The sequence below is a fragment of the Pongo abelii genome, chromosome 23 (assembly GCF_028885655.2).
Source record: "Pongo abelii isolate AG06213 chromosome 23, NHGRI_mPonAbe1-v2.0_pri, whole genome shotgun sequence".
Taxonomy (NCBI): Eukaryota; Metazoa; Chordata; class Mammalia; order Primates; family Hominidae; genus Pongo; species Pongo abelii.
This window is the reverse complement of record NC_085929.1, coordinates 17,063,398-17,083,606: the sequence shown is the minus strand read 5'-3', so window position 1 is coordinate 17,083,606 and position 20,209 is coordinate 17,063,398.

Sequence of the window (20,209 nt, the reverse complement as noted above, 5' to 3'; positions counted from 1 at the left end):
AAATGTGAGCTGAGCCTGTGCCACTGAACTCCAGACTGGGCTAAAGAGTGAGATATTCTCGAATGTAAGGAATGGAATGAAATTCTGTGGAATGGAATGGAATGGAATGGAGTGGACTGGACTGGAGTGGAGTGAAGTGGGGTGGAGTGGAAAGCAGAGGGATGGAATGGAGTGGAATGAAGTGGAGTGGAGTGGGTTGGAGTGGATTGCGGAAGAATGGAGTGGAATGGAAGGGGATAGAATGGAAGTAGAGTACAGTGGAGTGGAGAGGAGTGGAATAGAGAAGAATGGAATCAGATGTAATGGAATGTAGTGGAGTGGAGTGGAATGGTACGGAACGGAATGGAATAGAATGCAACATAATGGAACGGAATGAAGAATCATGTGCTGATTGTGCCACTGCTCTACAGCTTCTATGACAGAGGGTGACCTCTTGAAAGAAAGGAGTGGAAGGGAATGAAATGGAATGGAATGGAATGGAATGTATTAGAGGGGATGAGAGTGGAATCGAGTGGAATGGAACGGAATGGATTGGAATGGGATGGAATGGATTGGAATTTAATGGAGCAGATTAGAGAGAAGCGGAATGGAATGGAACGGAACGGTACAGAATGGAACGGAATGGAATGTGAACTGAGATTGTGCCACTGCGCTACAGTCTTGATGACAGAGTGAGATACTCTCGAAAGAAAGGAATGGAATGGAATAGAATGGAGTGGACTGGAGTGGAGTGGAGTGAAGTGGAGTGGAGTGGAATAGAGAGGAATGGAATGGGAAGGAATGGAATCGAGTGAATTGGAGTGGAGTGGGGTGGAGTCGAGTGCAGTGGAATGGAGTGGAATGGAATGGGATGGAGTGGAATGGAGTGGAGTTGAGTGCAGTGGAGCGGAGAGAAGTGGACTGGAGTGGAATAGAATTGAACTTAATGGAAAGTAGTGGAGTGAAGTGGAGTGGAGTGAAACGGAGAGGAATGGAATGGAATGGATTGGAATGGAAAGTAATGGCATGGAATGGAATGGAATGCAATGGAACAGAATGCAATGCAATGAAAAGTTGCCATGTAATGTGACCTGAAATTGGACCACTGCACTCCAGCCTGAGTTTCACAGTGATAACCTGTCAAAAGAAAGGAATGTAATGCAACGGTGTGGAATGGAATAGAATGGAATGGAATGGAGTAGAGTGGAGTGGAGTGGAATGGAGTCGATTTGGACTGGAAAGGAGTGGAATGGAATGGAGTGGAGTGGAGTGGAGTGAAATAGAATGTAATGGAATGGGATGGAATGGAATGCAACGGAATGGGGAAAAGAAATGTGGGCTGAGATTGTGCCACTGCACCTCCGAAATTCTGACAGAGTGAGATCTTGTGGAAAGAGAGGAATGTAATGTAATGCAGTGGAATGGAAAGGAATGGAGTGGAGTGGAGTGGACTGGAGTGGAGTGCAGTGGAATGAAGTGGAGTGGAGTGGACTGGAGTGAAGAGGAGTGGAGTGGAATGTATTGGAATGGAAAGGAGTGTAGTGGAGTGGAATGGAATGGAGCGAAGTGGAAGGGAATGGAGTGGATTGGAACGGAATGGAGTGGAATGGAGTGTAGTGGAATGAAATGGAGAGGAGTGGAATGGAATGGAATGGAATGGAATGCATTGGAGATGAACGGAATTGTGTGGAGTGGAGTGCAGTGGAATGGAGTGGACTGGAAAGGATTGGAGAGGAGTGGAGTGGAGTGGAGTTGAGTTGAATGGAATGGAATGGAGTGGAAATGAATAGAGAGGACTGGAGTGGAATGGAAAGGAATGGAGTGGAAAGGAGTGGAATGGAATGGAGTGGAGTGGAAGGGAATGGAGTGGAATGGATTGGATTGAAATGGAATGGAGTGGAGTGGAGTGGAATGGAATGGAGTGGAGTGGAATGGATTGGAATGCCATGGAGTGGAATGGAAATGAGTGAAGTGGAGTGGAGTGGATTGGACTGGAGTGGAATGGTGTGGAATCAAATGGAGTGCAGTGGATTGGAATGGAGTGGAATGGACTGGACAGGAATGGAATGGAATGGAGAGGAGAGGAGTGGAATGGCATGGAATGGAGTGGAGAGGAGTGGAATGGCATGGAATGGAGTGGAGTGGAGTGGAATGGAATGGAGTAGAGTGGAATGGATTGGAATGGAAAGGGGTGAAGTGGAGTGGATTGGAAAGGGGTGAAGTGGAGTGGTTTGGACTGGAGTGGAAAGGAATGGAATCGAATGGAGTGCAGTGGAATGGAATGGAGTGGAATAGACTGGAATGGAATGGAATGGAGTGGAGTGGCACGGAATGGAATGGAGTGGAGTGGAGTGGAATGGAATGGAGTGGAGTGGAATTCAATGGAGTGGAATGGAATGAACTTGAAGGGAATGGAGTGGAGAGAAATAGAATGGAATGGAATGGGATGGAATGGATTGCAATAGAATGGTGAGTACAAATGTGGGCTGAGACTGTGCCACTGCACTCCAGCCTTTGTGACAGACTGAGGCCCTGTGGAAAGAAAGGAATGTAATGGAATGGAGTGGAATGGAATGAAATGGAGTGGAGTGGAATGGATAGGAATGGAGTGGAGTGGAGTGGATTGTGGTGCAGTGGAATGGAGTGGAGTGGAATGGAGTGTAGTGGAGTGGAATGGAATGGAGTGGAGTGGAATAGAATGGAGCAGATTGGAATGGAAAGGAGTGAAATTTAGTGGAGTGGAATGAAATGGTGAGGAGTGGAATGGAATGGAATGGAATGGAGTGGAATGGAATGGAATGGAGAGGAGTGGAATGGAATTGAGTGGAGTGGAGTGGATTGGGATGGAGTGGAGTGAAGTGGAATGAAGTGGATTGAAAAGGAGTGGAGTGGATTGGAGTGGAGTGGAGTTGAGTGGAGTGGAATAGAATGGAGTTTAATGGAATGGAGAGGAATGAAGTTGAGTGGAATGGAGTCGAGTGGAGTGGAGTGGAATGGAATGGAATGGAGTGGAGTGGAAGGGGTGGAGTAGAATGGAAAGGAGTGGAATGGATTGGTATGGAATGGAATGGAGTGGAGTGGAATGGAATTGAGTGGAGTGGAATGGAATGGAGTTTAGTGGAATGTAATGCAATGGAGTGGAGTGAAATGCAGTGGAGTGCAATGGAATGGAGTGGATTGGAGTGGAGTGGACTGAAGTCGAATGGAGTGGAGTGGGCTGGAGTGGAGTGGAATGGAATGGAAAGGAGTGGAATGGAGTGGAATGTAATGGAGTGGAGTGGAATGGAATGGAGTGGAATAGACTGCAATGGAATGGAATGGAATGGAATGGAGTGGAGGGAATGGAAAGGAATGCAATGGAAGGGAATGGAATGGAGTGGATTGTAACGGAATGGAATGGGGCTTTATGGAAAGGAGTGGAGTGGAGTGGAATGGAATGCAGTGTAGTGGAATGGAATGGAGTGGAATGGACTGGAATGGAATCGAATGGAGAGGAGTGGAGTGCAATGGAATGCAGTGGAGTGGAAAGGAATGGAATGGAGTGGAGTGGAGTGGAATGGAACGGAGTGGAGTGGAAGGGAATGGAGTGGAGTGGAGTGGAGTGGAATGGAATGCAGTGGAGTTGAAAGGAATTGAATGGAGTGGAGTGGAGTGGAATTGAACGGAGTGGAGTGGAATGGAAAGGAGTGTAGTGGAATGAAATGGAGTGTAGTGGAGTGGAATGGAATGAAATGGAATGAAGTGAAGTGGAGTGGAATGGAGTCGAGTGGAATGGAATGGTGTGGAGTTGGGTGGAGTGTAGTGGATTAGAATGGAATGGAATGGAATGGAATGGAACGGAATGGAATGGAATGAAGAAATGTGTGCTTCCATTTTGACACTGCTTTTCAGCCTTTGTGACAGAGGAAGATCCTGTTGAAAGAAAGGAGTCGAATGGAAGGGATTAAAATGGAATGGCATGGAATGGATGAGTGTGGAGTGGATTGGAATTGAGTGGAGTGGTTTGCAGTGGAATGGAATCGAATAGAGTGGAATGGAATGGAATGGTGAAATGAAATGTAAGCTGAGATTTTGCCACTGCACACCAGGATTGGTTACAGAGTGAGATCCTTTCCAAAGAAAGGAATGGAACGCAATGGAGTGGAATGGACTGAAATGGAAACGAGTGGAGTGGAGTGCAAAGGAGTGGAGTTGCATGGTTTGGACTGCAGTGGAATGAAATGGACTGGAGTGGAGTGGAATGGAAAGGTGTAGAATGGAGTGGAGTGAAGTGGAGTTGAATGGAATGGAGGGGAGTGGAGTGGAATGGAGTGGAGTGGAATGGAATGGAGTGGAATGGAGTGGAGTGGAATGGAATGGAATGGAATGGAGTGGAGTGGAATGGAATTGAGTGGAGTAGAGTGGAATGGAGTGGAGTGGAGTGGAATGGAAAGGCGTGCAGTAGAATGGAATGGAGTGGAAAGTAATGGAGTGGAGAGGAATGGAATGGAATGGAGTGGAATGGAATTCAATGGATTGGAACGGAATGGAATGGAGTGGAATGGAATGGAGTGGAGTGAAATAGAATGGAATGGAATGGGATGGAATGGATTGCAATGGAATGGTGAAAAGAAATGTGGGATGAGATTGTGCCACTGCACTGCTGCCTTTGTGCCACTGCACTGCTGCCTTTGTGCCAGAATGAGATCCTGTGCAAAGAAAGGAATGGAATGGAATGGGGTGGAATGGAATGGAAAGGATTGGAGTGGAGTGGAGAGGAGTGGAGTGGAGTGGGAAGGAAGGGAGTAGAGTAGAATGGAATGGAGCCGACTGGATTGGAATGGAATGGAGTGAAATGGAAAAGACTGGAATGGATTGGAATGGATTGGAATGGAATGGAATTGAGTGGAGTGGAGTGGAATGGAATTGAGCGGAGGGGAATGGAATGGAGTGTAGTGGAATGGAATGGAGTGGAGTGGAGTGAAATGCAGGGGAGTGGAATGGAATGGAGTGAAGTGGAGTGGAGTGGATTGGACTGAAGTAGAATGGAGTGGAGTGGGCTGGAGTGGAGTGGAATGGAATGGAATGGAGTGGAATGGAGTGGAATGGAATGGAGTGGACTGGAATGGAATGGAGTGGAATGGACTGGAATGGAATGGAATGGAGTGCAGTGGAGGGAATGGAATGGAGGGCAGTGGAAAGGAATGGAATGAAGTGGAGTGGAATGGAATGGAATGGAGCTTTATGCAAAGGAGTGGAGTGGAGTGGAATGGAATGGAGCATAGTGAAATGGAATGGAGTGCAGTGGAGTGGACTAGAATGAAATGGAGTGGAATTGAATGGAGTGAAGCGGAAGTGAGTGGAGTGGAGAGGAGTGAAGTTGAATGGAATGGAATGTAATGGAATGCAATGGAATGAAGAAATGTTTGCTGATATTGTGCCACTGCTCTACAGCCTGTGTGACAGAGGGAGATGATGTAGAAAGAATGGAGTGGAATGGAAGGGATTTGGAATGGAATGGCATGGAATGGATTTGGGTGGAATGGAATTCAGTGGATTGGAGTGGAGTGCAGTGCAATGGAATGGAATGGAATGGTATGGTGAAATGGAATGTGAACTGAGATTGTGCCAGTGCACACCAGCATGGGTGACAGAGTGAGACCACGTCTAAAGAAAGGAATGGGATGGAATGGAGTGGAATGGATTGAAATGGAGTGGACTGGAGTGCAGTGGCGTGCAAAGAAGTGGAGTTGCATGGAATGGAGTGGAGTGGAATGGAATGGACTGCAGTGCAGTGGAATGGAACGGAATGGAATGGAGTGGAGTAGAATGGAGTCGAGTGCAGTGGAATGGAATGGAATGAAGAGGAGTGGATTGGAATGCTGTGGAGTGGAATGGAATGGAGTTACGCAGAGCGGAGTGGATTGGACAAGAATGGCATGTAGTGGAGTGGAGAGGAGTGGAGTGCAATGGAATGGAATGGAGTGGAATGAAATGGAGTTGAGTGGAATGGAAAGGAATGCAATGGAGTAGAGTGGAATGGAATTGAGTGGAGTGGAGTGGAGTGGAGTGGAATGGAGTGGAGCGGAGTGCCATGGAGTGGAGTGGAGTGGAAAGGAACAGAGTGGAATAGAATGGATTAGAATGTAGTAGATTGGAGTGGAGAGGAATGGAATGAAATGGAATGGAGTGGAGTGGAATGGAGTGGAGTGGAGTGGACTGCAATGGAATGGAATGGAGTGGAGTGGACTGGAATGTAGTGGAGTGGAATGGAATGGAGTTAAGTGGAGTGGAGTGCATTGGACTGGAGCGGTATGTAGTGGAGTGGATTGGACTGGAGAGGGTGGAGTGCAATGCAACGGAATGGAGTGTAATGGAGTGTTGAGGAATGGAGTGGAGTTGAGTGGAATGGAATTGAGTGGAGTGAAATGGTATGGAATGGAGTGGAATAGAGTGGAGTGGAGTGGAGTGGAGTAGAGTGGAGTGCAAAGGAGTGGTGTGGAATGGAATAGAGTGGAGTGGAATGGAGTGGAGTGGAGTGGAATGGAGTGGAGTGCAATGGAATGGAGTGGAATGGACTGAAATGGAGTGGAGTGGAATGGAATGGAGTTCAGAGGAATTGAGTGGAATGGAGACGAATTGAATGGATTGGTGAGGAATGGAATGGAGTGGAGTGGAATGGAGTGGAGTGGAGTGGAATGGAGTGGAGTGGAGAAGAGTGCAGTGGATTGCAATGGAATGGAGTGTAGTCGAATGGAATGGAGTGGAGAGGAATGTAATCGAGTGGAGTGGAATGGAGAGAAGTGGATTGGAAATGAGTGGAATTGAATGGAGCAGAGTGGAATGGAATACAATGGAGTGGAATGGAGTAGAGTAGAGTGGAATGGAGTGGAATGGGGTGTAGGGGAGTGGAATGGAATGAAGTGGAGTGGAATGGAATGGAATGGAATGGAATGCAATGGAGTGGAGTGGAGTGGAGTGGAGATGAGTGCAGTGGAATTAAATGGAATGGATTCGAATGGAGTGGAATGGAATAGAGTGGAGTGGAATGGAATGGAGTGGAGTGGAGTAGAGGGGAATGGAGTGAAGTGGAATGGAGTGGAATGCAGTGGAGTGGAATGGAATGGAATGGAGGGAAGAGGAATTTAATGGAATGGAATGGAATAGAATGGAATGGAATGGAATTGACTGGATTGAAGTACAGTGGAGTGGATTAGAGTGGAGTGGAGTTTAATGGAGTGGAATGGAGCGGAGTGGAAAGGAATGGAATAGAGTGAAGTGAAGTGTAATGGGATGGAATGGAACGGTATGGTTTGTTGTGTGGTGGAGTGGAAAGGAATGGAGTGGAGTGGAATGGAATGGAGTGGAATGGAGTGCAATGGAGTTCAGTGGAATGGACTGGAGTGGAGTGGAATGGAGTGGAGTGTAGTGGAGTGGAATGGAGTGGAGTGAAGTGGAAGGAAATGGAATGGAGTCGAATTGAAAGAAGAAATGTGTGCTGAGATTGTGCTACCGCGCTTACACCTGTGTGACAGAATGAGATCCTGTAGAAAGAAAAGAGTGGAATGGAAAAGATTGGAATGGAATGGAATGGAACAGATTGGAGAGGAGTGGAGTGGAATTGAATGGAGTGGAGAGGAGTGCAGTGGAATGAAATGGAATGGAATGGAATGGAATGGTGAAATGAAATGTGAGCTGAGATTGTGCCACTGCACACCAGGATGGGTGACAGAGAGAGATCCTGTCAAAAGAAAGGAATGGAATGGAATGGAGTGGCATGGAATGGAATGGAGTGACATGGAATGAAATGGAGTGGAGTAAGGTGGAGTGGAAAGGAGTGGAGTGGAATTGACTTTAGAGGAGTGAGAAGGAATGGACTGGAAAGTAGTGGAATGGAATGGAGTGGAATGGAGTGGAGTGGAGTGTAGTGGAATGAAATGGAGTGCAGTGGAATGCAATGGAGTGGAGGGGAATTTAATGGAATGCGATGCAATGGAAAAGAGTGGAGTGGATTGGAATGGAGTGGAGAAAAGGGAGTGAAATTGAATGAAGTGGAGTGGAGTGGAATGGAATGGAGTGGGAAGGAGTGGAGTGGAGTGGACTGGAATGGAATGGAAAAGAGTGGAATGGAATGGAGTGGAATGGAATGAAATGGAGTGGAGTGGAATGGAATGTAGTGGAGTGGCATGGAGTGTAGTTGAGTGTAATGGAATTGAGTAGTGAGGAATGGAATGGAGTGGAAAAGAGTGTAGTGGAGTGGAGTGGAATGGAGTGGAGTGGAGTGGAGTGGAATGGAGTGGAGTGAGTGGAATGGAGTGGAGTGGAGTAGAGTGGAGTGGAGTGGAGTGGAATGAAGTGGAAAGGATCTGAATGGAGTGGAATAATGAAATATGAGCTTTAATTGTGCCACTGCACTCCAGGCTGGGTGACAGAGTGAGATAGTCTAGAAAGAAAGGTTTGGAATGGAATGCAGTGGAATGCAATGAAACGGAGTGGACTGGAGTGGAGTGGAGTGAAGTGCAGTGGAGTGGAATGGAGAGGAATGGAATGCTATGGAATTGGATGGCCTGAAATGGAATGAAGTGGAGTGGAGTGGGGCGGAGTGGCATGCAGTGGAATGGAGCAGAATGTAATGGGATAGAGTGGAATGGAGTGGAGTGGAGTGCAGTGGAGTGGAGAGGAGTTGAATGTAGATAAATGGAATCGGATGTTATGGAATGGAGTGAGTGGAGTGGAGTAGAGTGGAACGCAGAGGAACAGAATGGAATGCAAAAGAATTGAATGGAATTGACGGAAACGAAATGGAGAAATCTGCATTGGGATTTTGCCACAGAGCTACAGCCTGTGTGACAGAAGGAGATCCTGTCGAAAGAAACGAGTGGAAAGGAATGGAATGGATTGTAGTGGAACGAAGTGGAATTCAGTGGAATGAAATGGAATGGAAATGAATGGAATGCAGCGGATGGAGCAGAGTGGAGTGGAGTGGAATGGAACGGAATGGAATGTGAGATGAGATTGTGCCACTGCACTCCAGGCTGGGTGACAGAGTGAGATACTCTCGAAAGAAAGGAATGGAATGGAAATCAGTGAAATGGAATGCATTGGAGTGGAGTGGAGTGTCTTGGAATGGAATGTAGTGGAGTGGAATGGAGTGGAGTGGAATGGAATGGAGTGGTATAGAATGGAAAGGAGTGGAATGAAATGGAGTGGATTGGAATGGAATGCATTGGAATGGAATGGAATGAAGTGGAATGGAGTGGAATGGAATAGCATGGAGTGGAGTGGAGTTGAATGGAATTTAGTGGAATGGAGTGGAGAGGAGTGGAATGGATTAGATTGGATTGGAATGGATTGGATTGGATTGGAATAGAAAGGAGTGGAGTGGAATGTAGTGGAGTGAAATGGAATGGAGTGGAGTGGAATGGAGTGGAGTGGAATGGAATGGAGTGGAGTGGAGTGCAATGGAATGGATTGGAATGGAGAGGACTGGAGTGTCATGGAGTGGAGTGGAGTGGACTTGAGTGGAATTGAGTGGAGTGGAACGAAATGGAATGGAATGGAAGGAAGAAATTTGTGCTGAGATTGTGCCACTGCACTTCAGCCTGTGTGACAGAGGGAGATCTTGTCAAAGAAAGGAGTGTAATGGGAAAGACTGGAAAGGTACGGGATGGAATGGATTGGAGTGGAGTGGAGTGGAATTGAGTGGAGTGGAGAGGAGTGCATTGGAATGGAATGAAATGGAATGGTGAAATGAAATGTGAGCTGAGATTGTATAACTCCACATCAGCATGTGTGACAGAGTGAGATCCTGTCAAAAGAAAGTAATGGAATGGAATGGAGTGGAATGGAATAAAATGGAGTGGAATGTACTGAAGAGGAATGGAGGGGAGTGGAATGGAGTGGATTGGAATGGAAAGGAATGGAGTGGCATGGAATGGAAAGGAGTAGAGTGGAATGGAATGGAGTGGAGTGGTATACAGTGGAGTGGAAACGACTGGAGTGGAGTGGAATGAAATGGAGTGGAGTGGAATTGAATGGAGTGGAGTGGAATGGTATGGAAAAGAGTGGAATGAAGTGGGGTGGATTGGAGTGGAGTGGTGTGGAGTGGAAAGCAGTGGAGCAGAATATAACGCAGTGGAGTGGCATGGAGTGGAGTGGAATGGAAAGGAGTGGAGTGGAATGGAGTGGAGAAGAATAAAGGGAAGTTGAGTGGAATGGGACGGGGTCAAGAGGAATGGTGTGGAATGGAGTGGAATTGAGTGGATTGGAGTAGAGTGGACTGGAAAGGAGTGGAGTGAAATGGAATGGAACAGAGTGGAATGGAGTGGAGTGGAACGGATTGGAGTGGAATGGAATGGAGTGGAGTGGATTGGAATGCAGTAGAATGGAATGGAGTGGATTGGAATGGAATAGAGTGGACTGTAATGAAGTGGAGTGGAGTGGAGTGGAAGTGGAGTGGAGTGGAATGGAATATGATGGAATGGAATGGAATGGAGTGGAGTGGAATGGAGTGGAAACGAGTGGAATGGAATAGAATGGAGTGGAATGGAATAGAATGGAGTGGAATGGAGTTGAGTGGAGTGCAGTGGAATGGTGCTGTATGGAATGGAGTGGAGTAGAATGGAATGGATTGTAGTGGAATGGAGCGGAGTGGAACAGAGTGGATTGGAGTGGAATGGAGTGGAGTGGAATGGAATGGAGTGGAGGGGCATGGAATGGAGTTGAGTGTAATGTAATGGAGTGGAGTGGAATGCTATGGAATGGAAGGGAATGGAGTGGAGTGGAGTGGAATGGAATGGAGTTGAATAAAATGTAGTGAAATTTATTGGAATGGAATGGAGTGGAGTGGAATGGAATGGAGTGGAGTGGAATGGAGTGGGGTGCAGTGGAATTGAGTGGAATCGAAAGGACTGGATTGGAATGGAGTGGAGAGGAATGGAATGGAATAGAATGGAGTGGAATGGAGTATAGTGGAATGGAAAAGAATGGAACAGAATGGAACAGAGTGGAGTGAATTGGAGAGGAGTGGATTGGAATGGAGTGGAGTAGATTGGAGTGGAATGGATTGGAGTGGAATGGAATGGAGTTAAGTGGAATGGAGTGGAGTGGAGTGCAGTCTAATGGAGTGGAGTTGAGTGGAATGGAGTGGAGTGGAGTGCAGTCTAATGGAGTGGAGTTGAGTGGAATGGAATGGAGTGGAGTGGAAAGGAGTGGACAGCAGTGAAATGGATTGGAGTGGAAGGCAGTGTAATGGAATGGAACAGAGTGGTGTGGAATGGAATGCAGTGGAGTGGAAAGGAATGTAGCGGAGTGGAATGGAATGGACAGGAGTGGAATGGAGTGGAGTGGAGTGGAGTGGAATGGAATGGATTGGAATGGAATGGAATAGAGTGGATACAAATGGAATGGAGTGGAGGGGAATGGAAAGGAGTAGAGGGTAATGGAGTGGAGTGTAGTGGAATTAAGTGTAATGGAATGGAGTGCAGTGGAATGGATTGGAGTGGAGTGGAACGGAATAGAATATAGTGGAAGGGATTGGAGTGAAGTGGAGAGGAATGGAGTGGAGTGGAATGGTAGGGAATGGAGTGGAATGGAGAGGAGTGGAGTGGAGTGCAGTGGATTGGAGGGGAAGGGAATGGAGTGAAGTGTTTTGGAATGGAGTGGAGTGGAGTGGAATGGAATGCAGTGAAGTGGAATGGAGTGGAGTGCAGTGGAATTGAGTGGAATTGAATGGAGTGGATTGGCATGGAATGAAGTGGAGTGGAATGGAATAGAATGGAGCAGAATGGAGTGAAGTGAAGTGGAGTTGAATGGAGTGGAGTGCAATGGAATAGAATGGAGTGGAATGGAGTGGAGTGGAATTGAATGGAGTGGAGTGGAGTTGAGTGGAGTGGAGTGGAAGGGAATGGAGTGGAGTGAAGTGGAGTGTAATGCAGTGGAGTGGAATGGAAGAGAATGGAGTGGAATGTAGTGGAGTGGAATGGAATGGAATGGAATGGAATGGAATGGAGTGGAGTGGAGTGGAGGGCAGAGGAGTGAAATGGAGTGGAGTGTGGTGGAGTGGACTGGACTGGAATGGAATGGAGTGGAGTGTAATGAAGAGGAGCAGAGTGGAATTGACTGGAATCGAGTGGAGTGGAGTGGAGTGGAATGGAATGGACAGGAGTGGAATGGAGTGGAGTGGAGTGGAGAGGAATGGAATGGAGTGGAATGGAATGGAATAGAGTGGATACAAATGGAATGGAGTGGAGGGGAATGGAAAGGAGTAGAGGGTAATGGAGTGCAGCGTAGTGGAATTAAGTGTAATGGAATGGAGTGCAGTGGAATGGATTGGAGTGGAGTGGAACGGAATAGAATATAGTGGAAGGGATTGGAGTGAAGTGGAGTGGAATGGAGTGGAGTGGAATGGTAGGGAATGGAGTGGAATGGAGAGGAGTGGAGTGGAGTGCAGTGGATTGGAGGGGAAGGGAATGGAGTGAAGTGTTTTGGAAAGGAGTGGAGCGGAGTGGAATGGAATGCAGTGGAGTGGAATGGAGTGGAGTGCAGTGGAACTGAGTGGAATTGAATGGAGTGGATTGGAATGGAATGAAGTGGAGTGGAATGGAATAGAATGGAGTAGAATGGAGTGAAGTGTAGTGGAGTTGAATGGAGTGGAGTGCAATGGAATAGAATGGAGTGGAATGGAGTGGAGTGGAATTGAATGGAGTGGAGTGGAGTTGAGTGGAGTGGAGTGGAAGGGAATGGAGTGGAGTGAAGTGGAGTGGAATGCAGTGGAGTGGAATGGAAGAGAATGGAGTGGAATGTAGTGGAGTGGAATGGAATGGAATGGAATGGAATGGAATGGAGTGGAGTGGAGGGCAGAGGAGTGAAATGGAGTGGAGTGTGGTGGAGTTGAGTGGACTGGAATGGAATGGAGTGGAGTGTAATGAAGAGGAGCAGAGTGGAATTGACTGGAATCGAATGGAGTGGAGTGGAGTGGAGTGGAATGGAATAGAATAGAGTGGAATGGAGTGGAGTGGAATGGAGTGGGGAAGAACAAAGGGAAGTTGAGTGGAATGGGATGGGGTCAAGAGGAATGGTGTGCAATGGAGTGGAATTGAGTGGAGTGGGGTAGAGTGGACTGGAAAGGAGTGGAGTGAAATGGAATGGAATGGAGTGGAATGGAGTGGAGTGGAACGGATTGGAGTGGAATGGAATGGAGTGGAGTGGAATGGAATGCAGTAGAATGGAATGGAGTGGATTGGAATGGAATGGAGTGGAGTGTAATGAAGTGGAGTGGAGTGGAGTGGAATGGAATGGATTGGAATGGAATGGAGTGTAGTGGAATGGAGTGGAGTGTAGTGGAATGGAAGGGAGTGTAGTGGAATGGAGTGGAGTGGAAAGGAGTGGAGTGGAGTGCAGAGGAATGGAATGGAGTGGAGTGGAATGGAAAATTATGGAATGGAATGGAATGGAATGGAGTGGAGTGGAATGGAGTGGAGCAGAGTGGAATTGGGTGGAATTGAATGGAGTGGAGTGGAATGGAGTGGATTCGAGTGGAATGGAATAGAATGGAGTGGAATGGAGTTGAGTGGAGTGCAGTGGAATGGAACTGTATGGAATGGAGTGGAGTAGAAGGGAATGGATTGTAGTGGAATGGAGTGAAGTGGAACAGAGTGGATTGGAGTGGAATGGAGTGGAATACAATGGAGTGCAGAAAAGTTGAGTGGAGTGGAACAGAATAAAATGAAATGGAGTGGAATGGAGTGGAATGTTATGGAGTAGAGTGGAAAGAATTGTAGTGGAGCAGAATAGAGTGGAGTGGAGGAGATTGGAGTAGAGTGAAGTGCAGTGGAATGGAGTGTAGAGGAATGGAATTCTATGGAGTGGAAAGGAGTGGAGTGGAATGAAGTTAAATGGAATGGAGCAGAGTGGAGTGGAGTGGAGTAGAGTGGAGCCGCATGGAATGGAGTGGAGTGGAGTGTAATGGAATGGATTGGATTGGAACGGAGTGAAATGGAATGGAATGGAACGGAGTGGAGTGGAGGGGAATGGAGCAGAGTTGAGTGGAATGGAATGGGGTGGAGTGAAAAGGAATGTATAGGAGGGGAATGGAGTGGAGTGGAGTGGAATGTAATGGAGTGGAATGGAATGGAGTAGAGTGGAGTGGAATGGAATGGAGTGGAGTGCAATGGAATGCAGTAGAGAGGAATGGAGTGGAGTGGAGTGGAATTGAGTGTAATGGAATGGAGTTGAGTGGAATGGAGTGGAGTGGAGTGCAATGAAATGAAATGGAGTGGAATGGAATGGAGTGGAATGGAGTGGAATGGAGTGGATTGGAAAGGGTTGGAGTTTAATGGAATGGAGTGGAGTGGAGTAGAGTGGAGTGGGAAGGAATGGACTGGAATGTAGTGGAGTAGTAGAGTGAAGTAGAGTGGAGTGGAGAATATTGGTGCAAAAATTTGCAAAACCCCTAGCAAACTGAATTGAACAATACATAAATAGGTAATTCATAATGACCAAGTGGGATTTATTCCAGGGATGCAAGGATAGTTCAATATGCAAATCAATGAATGTGATAGATCACATAAAGAGAATGAAGGGGCCAGGAACAGTGGTTCACACCTGTAATCCCAGCAATTTGGGAAGCCGAGGTGGGTGGATCACCTGAGGTCAGGAGTTTGAAACCAGTCTAGCCAATGTGGCGAAGCTACGTCTCTACTAAAAATACAAAAATTAGCCAGGCATGGTGGTGAGCACCTGTAATCCCAGCTACTCAGGAGGCTGAAGAAGGAGAATCACTTGAACCCGGGAGGCAGAGGCTGCATTGAGCTGAGATCATGCCATTACACTCCAGCCTGGGTGACAGAGGGAGACTACATCTCAAAAAAAAAAAAAAAAAGAAAAAAAAAACAAGGACAAAATCCATATAATCATTTCAATTATGCTAAAAAATTTTGATAAAATTTAATATTCTTTAATAATAAAAAGCCCTTTGAAAACTGGGTATGGAATGAACATACCTCAACATAATAAAGTCATATATGACCGACCCACAGCTAGTATCACACTAAGTGGAGAAAAACTAAAAGCCTTTTCTCTAAAATCTGGAAGATGACAAGAATGTCCACTTTTACCACTGTTATTCAACATAATGCTGAAAGTCCTATCTGGAGCAATCAGACAGGAGAAAGCAATAAAACGCATCCCAATTGGAAAAGAAGTCAAATTACCTTTTTTTTTTTTTTTTTGCCAATGTTATAATGTTATATTGGAAAAGGCATAAATACTCCTCTGATAGGGTTTGAATGTGTGTTCCCTCCCAAATCTCATATTTAAATGTAATTCTCAATGATGGAGATGGGCCTGTTGAAAGGTGATTTAACCATTGGGGTAGATTACTATAAAAGGCTTGGCACCATCACATTTGGTGCTATCCTCATGATAGTGAGTGAGTTCCCATAAAATCTGGTTATTTAAAACTGTGTAACAACTCGCCCCTCTGTTTTTTGCTTCTGCTTTTTGCCCTGTGATGTGCAAGATTCTGCTTCAACTTCTGCCATGACTGTAAACTTCCAGAGACCTCCCCAGAAGCACATACCAGTACTATGTTTCCTCTACAGCCTGTAGAATCATAAGCCACTTAAACCTACTTTGTAAAAAATAAATTATCCAGTCCTACTCTCATAGTGTTGCAAAAGCATATTCCAGTACTATGTTTTCTCAACAGCCTGTAGAATCATAAGCCACTTAAACCTACTTTGTAAAAAATTAATTATCCAGTCCCACTCTCATAGTGTTTCAAAAATAGCTTAATACAAAAATTGGCATCAAGGAATGGAAAATAGTTATAAGAATACCCCACAATGTGGAATCAGCTTTGTAACTGGGTAAACAGGCAGAAGTTGGAAGAATTTGTGGGATTCAGAAGACAGAAAAATGACGGAAAGTAGAGATTTTCTTAGAGACTGGTTGAATGTCTGTGACCAAAATGCTGATAGTGATCTGGACAGTGAAGGCTGGGCTGAGAAGGTCTCAGATGAAAACTAGAAACTTATTGGGACTGAAACAAAGGTCATGCATGTTGTCTTAGCAAAGTGGTTGGCTGAATTTCTGTCATGCACTAGGGATATAAAAAAGTTTGAATTTGAAATTGATGATTTAGGGTTTCTGTTGGAAAAATGTCTAAGCAGCAAAGCATTTGCGATGTGACCTGGTTGCCTCTAACAACCTATGCTTACATGTTCTAGCAAAAAAATAAAAATAAAATAAGTAGTAACTTATACTTACAAAAGAAGCGTAGTGTAAAAGCTTGAAAATTTTGCAGCCTAGTCATGTGGCTGAAATATAAAAAGCTTTTATAAGAGAGGAACTCAAGCAGCATATGGGTCAACCACTTGTTAGAGATATTTGTATAACATAAAAAAAGCAAGTGTTGATAGCCAAGACAATGGGAAAGAGGAATTGAAGGCATTTTAGAAATCTGAAAGGCAGCAACCCATCACAGGCCCTGAGGCCTAAAACAAGAGAATAGTTTCTGGGATCAGGTCTAGGACCTGCTGCCTTGGGTAGCTTTGGAAGAAGGCTCACTGCATCCTTGCCACTGCTTCAGCTCCAGGTGTAGCTCATATTGAACCAGTTGCAACTCCAGTCACTGCTTCAGAGGGTGCAAGCCATAACCTTGGTAGCGTCCATGTGGGGTTAGGGCTGTGTGTTTACCAAATGCGAGTAGTTGAGACTTGGGAGCCTCCACCTTTATTTCAAAGGATGTATGAAAAAGACAGGGTGTGCAGGCAGAAGCATGTTGCAGGCGTGGAGCCCTCATGGAGATCCTCTACTAAAACAATGGAGAAAAGAAACGTGGGGTGACAGTCCCCAGGAAGGCTCCCCACTGGGTCATGGCCTAGTAGATCTGTGAGGAGAGGATCTCTGTCCTCCAGACCTCAGACCCCAGAGTGGTAGATCTAGCTACAGCCTGCACCTTGCACCTTGAAAAGCCAGAGGCATAGTATGCCAACCCATGAGAGCAGCTGTGGGGGCTGAACCATGCAAAGTCACAAGGTAGAACCTTCCCAAGGCATTAGCATGCCCTGGAAATGGGACACAGAGTCAAAAATGATTATTTTGGAGCCTTACAATTCAATAACTGCCCTTCTGGGTTTCAGACTTTGATAGATCCTGTGACTGCTTTCTTTTGGCTGATTTCTTCCTTTTAGAATAGGAGTATTTACCCAGTGTCTCTGCCTCATTTGTATCTTGGAAGAACCTAATTTGTTTCTTTATGTTACAGGCTTATAGGAGGAAGAAATTAGCTTTGTCTTAGATGAGACTTTTGAATTTTGAGTTAAGGCTGAAATTAGTTAAGACTTTGGGGATTATTGGGAAGTCATGATTGTATTTTGAAATATGAGAAGGATTTGAGATTTGGAACGGCCAAGGGCAAAATGATACAGTTTGGATGTGTATTCCCAACAAAATCTTATATTGAAATATAATCCTCAATGTTGGAAGTGGGTCTAGAGGGGAGGTGATTGATTCATGAGGTCAAGATTTCCACAGACAGTTTGGCATCATTTCCTTTGGTGCCATTCCCACAATAGTAATTTTTTATCAGAGCTGGTTATCTATAAGTGTGTGTAACACTTCCCCCCTGCACTCACACTTACCATGTGATGTGCAAGCACTGGATTTATTTTTCACCTTGTCAGTTGTCAGAGGCTTCCCCAGAAGCAGAAGCCAGTGCTATGCTTTCTGTACAGCCTGTAGAAACATGAACCAATTAAACCAATTTTCTTTATAAATTAACCAGTCACTGATTACTTTTTATAGCAATATGAGAATGGCCTAATACATCCACCAAAATCTATTAGAGGTAATAACATGAGTAAATTTGCAGAATACAAAATCAACACATACAAATCAGTAGGGTTTCTATATGCCAATAGTCAACAAACTGAAAAAGAATTCAAAAATATAATACTAATTGCAGTAGCAACAAATAAAACAAAATATGTGGGAATTTACCAAAGAAATAAAAGTTCTCAACAATTAAAACTGTAAAACACTGATAAAAGAAATGAAAAAGGACCCAAAAATTGGAAAGATATTTTTATTTTCACAGATTGGAAGAATTAGTATTTTTTAAAAAATGTCCATACGATCCATAGCAATCTATACATTTCATTCCATCTCTATCAAAATAACAGGCCAGGGGCAGTGGCTCATGCCTGTAATCCCAGCACTTTGGGAGGCCGAAGTTGGTGGATCATGAGGTCAGGAGCTCAAGACCAGCCTGGCCAACTTGGTGAAACCCCACCTCTACTAATAATACAAAAAATTAGCCAGGTATGATGGCGGGTGCCTGCAATCCCAGCTCTTCAGGAGGCTGAGGCAAAGAATTACTTGGACCCAGGAGGTGGAGGTTGCATTGTGCCCAGATCACATCACTGCACTCCAGTCTAGGTGACAGAGCAAGATGCCACCAAAAAAAAAAAAAAAAAAAAAAAGAAGAAGACATTCCTCACAGATATAGAAAAAAAATTCTGAAATTTATATGGAAACATCACAAAACACCATAATAGTCAAAGCTATGCTGAGTATATAAAACAAAACTGGAGGAATTCCATTACCTGGTTTTAAATTATACTACTAAGTTGTAGTAATTAAAACATGACACTAGCATAAAAACAGACATAAAGACAGATGGAACGAAATAGAGACCTGAGAAACAAACTCATACAGCTAAATTAATTTTCAACAAAAGTGCCAAGAACATACAATAAAAAATAAGACAGTTTTTGTAATAAATATGGCTGGTAAAACTGGCATTCTGTGTGAGGGACAAACATTCAGACGCTCATAGCAGTGTTCTGGAATCCTATGTGAGGGACAAACATTCAGACCACAGCAGGAGTGTTCTGGAATCCCCTGTGAGGAACAAACATTCAGACCCTCGTAGCAGTGTTCTGGAATCTTATGTGACAAACGTTTGGAACCCAGCAGCAGTGTTCTGGAATCCTATGAGAGGGACGAACATTCAGACCCTCATAGCAGTGTTCTTGAATCCTATGGGAGGGGCAGCTAAATTAATTTTCAACAAAAGTGCCAAGAACATACAATAAAAAATGAGACAGCTTTTGTAATAAATAGGGCTGGGAAAACTGGCAAGCCATAGGCAGAAGAATAAAACTAGAACCCTATTTCTTGCCACTTACAAAAATCAAATTAAAATGAATTAAAGACTTAAACCTAACGCCTCAAACCATCAAACTTTTACAAGAAAACATTGGAGAAACTCTTTAGGGCATTGGTTTGGGCAAAAATTCCTTAAATAATGCCCCAGAAGCACAGACAACTAAAACAAACATGGACAAATCGGATTACAGAAAGTCAGAAAGCCTTTTTAAAGTGAAAGAAACAAGAAACAAAGTGAAGAGAAAATCCACAGAATGGGAGAAAATATTTGTAAATTATCCATCTGAAAAGCAATTAACAGCTACATGATATGGTTAGGATTTGTGTCCCCACCCAAATCTCATATTGAATTGTAATCCCCAGATGTTGAGGGAGAGGTTGGTAGAAGGTGATTGGATCATGGGGGTGGTTTCCCCCATGCTGTTCTTCTGATAATGAGTGATTTCTCATGAAATCTGATGGTTTTATAAGGGACTCTTCCGCCTTTGCGTCACATACATGCTCTCTCTCCTGCTGTCATGTAAGAGGTGCCTGCTTCCCCATCTGCCATTATTGGAAGTTTCCTGAGTCTTCCCTGGCCATGTGGAACTGTGAGTCAATTAAACCCACTTCCTTTATAAATTACCCAGTCTTGCCAGGTGCCATGGCTCATGCCTGTAATCTCACCACTTTGGGAGGCTGAGGAGGGTGGATCACGAGGTCAGGAGTTCAAGACCAGCCTGGTCAAGATGGTGAAACCCTGTCTCCACTAAAAATACAAAAATTAGCCAGGCATGGTGGCAGGTGCCAGTAATCCCAGCTATTCAGGATCTGAGGCAGAGAATTGCTTGAATCAGAAGATGGAGGTTGCAGTGAGCCGAGATTACACCACTGCACTTCAGTCTGGGCAACAGATCAAGACTACATCTCAGTAAATAAATAGATAACACAGTCTCGGGTATTTTTTTATAGCAGTGCAGGAACAGCCTAATACACTACAATATATTGAGTTCAAAAAATTCCATAGAAAAAAATAATAACTCAAATAAAGAGTGGACAAAAAATTTAAATAGACATTTATGAAAAGAAGACATACAAA